Below are 5577 nucleotides of genomic sequence, written 5' to 3' on the forward strand. Positions count from 1 at the left end.
TTGCACAACAGTGTCATTGTGCTTGATGCCGCTGCACTGTGCACCTAAAAGTGGTTAAATTGGTAAGCTTTTTGCTATGTATGTTTTACCACAATTTAGAAAATTGTATTAGAAAAGAATTAACATAAATCCTATCCAAACTCTTTTTATTTTTTTAGAGGGGGGAGGGAGAGAGGGAGAGAGAGAATCTCAAGCAGACTCCATGCTGATTGCGGAGCCTGACGTGGGACTCCATCTCACGACCTTGAGATCATGACCTGAGCTGAAATCAAGACTCGAACGCTTAACTGACTGAGCCAACCAAGTGTCCCCTATTCAGATTCTTTCAAAAAGTAGAAGAGCAAACACCTCCTAACACATCCTGTGATGCTGCCATTGTCCTAATACCAAAGGCAGGCAAAGATGCCACAAAAAAAGAAAACTACAACCAATGTCCCTGATAAATATATAGTAAGAATCCTGAACAAGATACTAAGAGACTAGTTCCAACAACACATTAAAAGGATTATACACCATGATCAAATGGGATTTATCCCAGGAATGCATGAATACATTTTCAACATACAAAGATTAAGCAATGTGATGAGGAAAAACTCCCACATGATTATCTCATTGGTGTGGAAAAGCATTTGACAAAATTCAACACCCTTTCATGACAAAAACACTTAGCAAGCTCAGTGTAGAAGGGAACGTCCATAACATGATGAAGGACATTAATCAAAAACCTACAGTTAACATTATACTCAGTGGTGAAAAACTACAAATTTTTCCACCAAACAGCAGGAATTAGACAAGGATGCCCACTTTTTTTTGAATTATGTTAATCACCATACATTACATCATTAGTTTTTGATGTAGTGTTCCATGATTCACTGTTTGCATATAACACCCAGTGCTCCATGCACTCTTTAGTGCCCTCTTTAATACCCATCACCAAGGATGCCCACTTTTTATCACTTCTCAGCATCGTGCTGGAAGTCCTAGTTAGAGCATTTAGGCAAGAAAAAGAAATAAAAAGCATCCAAATTGAAAGGAAGAATTAAAGATATCTCTATTTGCAGATGACACTATTCTATATGTAGAACATCCTGAAGAACATGCACACACACACACACACACACACACACTATTAATACTAATAAATGAGTTAATCAAAGTGTCAGGGTACAAAATCAACACATAGTAAACAACCAGAAAAGGAAATTAAGGCAATAATTCTATTTCCAATAGCACCCAAAAGGATAAAATACCTAGGAATAAATAAATACCCATGGAGATGAAAACTTGTACAGTGAAAACTGCAAAATATTGCTAAAATGAGTTAAAGAAGACCGAATTAAATGGAAAGACATGCATGTCCATGGATCAGAAGACTTAATATTGGTAAGCTGGTAATGTCCCCACAGCGTGAGCTCTAGATTCAGTGTGATCCCTGTCAGATCTCCAGTGGCCTTTCTACAGGAATGGAAAAGCTGATCCTCAAATTCATATGGAATGGCAAGAAGCCCCAAATAACAAAAAATCTTGAAAATTAAAGACCAAGTGAGAGAACTCACATTTCCCTATTTCGAAACTTACTGTAAAGGTACCATGAGTGAAAACTATGTGGCTAAAGAGATACTTTTCCAAAGAAGACATACAGGTAACCAACAGGTACATGTAAAGGTGCTCAGCATCACTTGTCATCAGGGAAATGCAAATCAAAATCCTAAGAGCCAAGATATGGAAACAACCTAAGTGTTCATCAACAGATGAATTAGATATGGAAGATTTGGTGTGTGTGTACATACGCACACACCCACACATTTTTCAGCAATGGGAAAGAAGGTAATCCTTCTGTCATTTGTGACAACACAGATGGATCTTGAGGGCATTATGCTAGGTGAAAAAGGCCAGACAGGGGAAGACACATACTACATGTATAACTTATATGTGAAATTTTTTTAGAGGTCAAACCATAGAAACAGAGAGTAAAAGAGTCGTTGCCAGGGACTAGAGAGTTGGGGAAATAGGGAGAAGTTGGTAAAAGGGTACACACTTTCAGCTATAATATGAATAATGTCTGAGGATGTAAAGTAAAACATGGTGACTATAGTTGATAATACTGTATTGTATAATTGAATTTTTCTGAGAGTAGAACGTAAGTGTTCTACCAAAAAAAATAGGTGATGGATGTGTTAGATGGTAGGAATGATTTCACAATGTTTATGTATGTATATATACCACAATATGCACTTTAAGTCTCTTATAATTATGTCAGTTATATATATCTTAATAAGGATGATACCGGGGCAGTATGGTATTGGCATAAGGATAGACCAGTGGAGTGGGGTGGAGATTCCAGAAATAAATCCAAGTATCTGGGGACAATTGATTTTTGACAAGGATGCCAAAGCTGTTCAGTATGGGAAAGAATAGTTTCTTTAAGACATGGTGAAGAGACAACTGCATGTCCACATGCAAAAAAATAAAGATGGACCCCTACCTCATCCCATATACAAAAATGAACCCAGATTTGATGAAAGAGCTAACACTACAAAACTCTTAGAAGAAAGCATAGGGGGCAGATCTTCATGATCTCAGATTTGTCAGAGGATTCTTAGATTCAACACCAAAATCACAAGCAACAAAAGAAAAAAATAAAATAGACTACTCAAAATTAAAAACTTTTGTATCTCAAGGGGGATTATAAAAAATGTGAAAATACTAGGGGAGTATGTCAGAGGGGGAGACGAACCATGAGAGATGATGGACTCTGAAAAACAAACTGAGGGTTCTAGAGGGGAGGGGGGGAGGGTGATGGGTTGTCCTGGTGGTGGGTATTGAGGAGGGCACGTTCTGCATGGAGCACTGGGTGTTATGAACAAACAATGAATCATGGAACACTGCACCAAAAACTAATGATGTAATATATGGTGATTAACATAACAATAAAACAATTATAAAAAAATTTGAAAATACTATTTAAGGAATGGGAGAAAGTACTAATCCACATATTTTATAAGGGGATAATATCCAAAATACATAAAGAACTCTTAGAACTCTACTACAAAAGACAACCATATAAAAAGTGGGCAAAAAATCGGAATAGACATTTTAGCCAAGAAGATATACAAAGTGGCCAACAAGCACATGAAGACATTCATCATCTTTGGGCCTTAAGGAAACTCAAAACCACACACTTGTTTCACACTCACTAGGATGGCTATAATGATAAATTTTGGGGGGGGGATGGCTGCATACTAACACAACTTGGTAGTTTTTATTGTCTAGGGCAATGGTTACAGACCACAAAGACTCAGGAAGACCCATTGCTTAGGCCCAACAAGAGACAATACTCTCCCTCGCAGTTCAGAGTCCTCTGGGCTGTAAGGGGACAGACTTTTCTTACGTGGCTCTGGTAGAAGGTCCATGACTGTACTCAGTACAAGAAGAGCCACAGCTGAGCCTACTTATGTGGGGGTGGGTGGATAAGGTGGCCATCCTCATTTCCATTACTTGGGTGAAACCCTGATGACCCGGATGTGGATGGCCGAGTTGTTGAGGATGCGGGTCAGCGGCTCTCGTGTATCAGTCTCTGGTTCCAGCTCAATGACAAGCTCCACGATGATCGACAAGCTCCACGGTGGAGGTATTGGCAGCCACCTGCAAGGACCTGAATCTGCCTGCCTGAAGCTGTAGGGCAATGCTGATGGCATGGTTGATGGCCAGGCCCAAGCCATGAATGTAGATCTTACTGCATGAATTCTGACCCCGAACACCTCCATCCAGAAGCTTTTGGCAGTGGGCCAACTGGGCCTTAAAGTCAGTCTTCATGTTGACATAAACCTCACTGGGCCTCCGGGGCAGGCGGTTGGGGAGCCGCTTCCGAAGGGTACACTCCCCCGTGTCCAGCTCAGCCTCGACGGCCCCGCGGGGCTCTCGGGGTTCCGCCATGCTTTGTGCCACTCTCCAGTCCACAGTCCCCTTCCCAAGCATGCGGCCCGTTCCGGGCCAAGCCACTCAAGCGCTGTGTCCACCCGCTCGGACTGAGCGCGCGGCGCCAGACACGCAGGACCGAGGAAGAGAAGAAAAGCCGTGCCCGGGAGGATCGCGAGACTGCGGCCGCCCTTATGGCTCGGGGATCCTGAAAGATAATAATTTTTTTAATGGAAAATAACCAGCATTGGCAAGGACATGGAGAAATAGTAACTCTTGCACATTGTGATAGGAATGTAAAATGAGGCAACTTCTGTGGAAAACAGTTCAGCCCAAAGGTGGAAAAAACCCAAATATCCATCAATGGATGAATAGATAAACAAACTTGTATATACCTACCATGGAATATTATTCAGCCTTAAAAAGCAATGAAGTTCTGACCCAAATGAATGGCTGAGCCTCAAAAAATCACGCTAAGTGAAAGAAGTCAGGCACAAAAGGCCCCATATGGTCCTGTATTGTAGGATTCCTTCTATATGAAGTACCCCAAATAGGCAAACTGATAGATGCAGAACAGAGATTGCTAGGGAACGGGAGAAAGGGGAAATAAGTGGGTGACTGCTTACAGTAGGAGGCATTTTCTGGGGTGATAAAGAATTTTTGAGGGGCACCTGAGTGGCTCAGTCGTCAAGCATCTACCTTCGGCTCAGGGCACGATCCCAGCGTCCTGGGATCGAGTCCCGCATCAGACTCCCTGCTCTGCAGCAAGCCTGCTTCTCTCTCTCCCACTCCCGCTGCTTGTGTTCCCTCTCTCGCTGTGTCTCTCTCTGTCAAATAAATAAATCTTTAAAGAAAAAGAATTTTTGAAACTAGAGAGGTGGTTGCATAATATTGTGAATACACTGAAGCCACCGAGTTGTACTCTTCAAAATGATTAAATGTATGTTATGTGAATTTCAACTCAATTAATCAAAAAAGAAGCTGAGCTTTTGGCCTCTGGAGTCCAAACTACTAACTCCAAAGTCACTGTTTTCCTTGAAGGCTGGCTAGGTTGGGAAGAGCGTGGTGATAGGAGGTGGGGTGGGAGGGGTGCCAACATGAATTAGGGTAGGGCAGCAGAAGCAGGGAGTGGGAGGGACCTGGGTTAGTTTGCGGGACCCAGAACCCTGAGGTAGGAGGCTGGCTGCTGCGGTGGCTGGTGGTGGTGGTGGGTGCAGGGGAGGCCCAGAGGCTGGGGGGAGCAGGGCTGGACGGGCTCTGGCTGAGTCAGAGTGGCCTCCGCTGCCACGATGGTTTCGCACAGACTTTGGCTGGAGGGTAAGGGCTAGGGTAGAGGGAGGGCTGAGGTCTCTCTACGTCACCCCTTCTCCTTCCTGTCCTGCAGATTTTGAACCTCTTTGTGGCCATGATCATGGACAATTTTGAGTACCTTACATAAGACTCTTCCATCCTAGGCGTCACCACCTGGAGGAGTTCATCCAGGTCTGGGCTGAGTACGATCTGGCCGCGGGGTGAGTGGCCCCCATGCTCCGTGGTCCTCAGGGTGGTCCGTGCCACGGATCTTGGGACAGGGCTGGGTGGCTTCAGACCTGTGTAATGTGACACAGGTTTTGTCAAACCCCTCAGGTTTTAGCGGGGTCCACAGACGGTGGTGCCAGG

General features: G+C 43.6%; 1 pseudogene; it reads right to left on the bottom strand.

The window, feature by feature from the left end:
• Positions 1-3494: 3494 nt before the first annotated feature.
• On the bottom strand, positions 3495-3936 carry LOC112816998 (ribonuclease P protein subunit p20-like; annotated as a pseudogene).
• Positions 3937-5577: the final 1641 nt, after the last annotated feature.

The sequence above is a fragment of the Callorhinus ursinus genome, unplaced genomic scaffold, assembly GCF_003265705.2.
Source record: "Callorhinus ursinus isolate GAN/ISIS: 27379988/994484 unplaced genomic scaffold, GSC_fseal_2.0 scaffold580, whole genome shotgun sequence".
Lineage (NCBI taxonomy): Eukaryota > Metazoa > Chordata > Mammalia > Carnivora > Otariidae > Callorhinus > Callorhinus ursinus.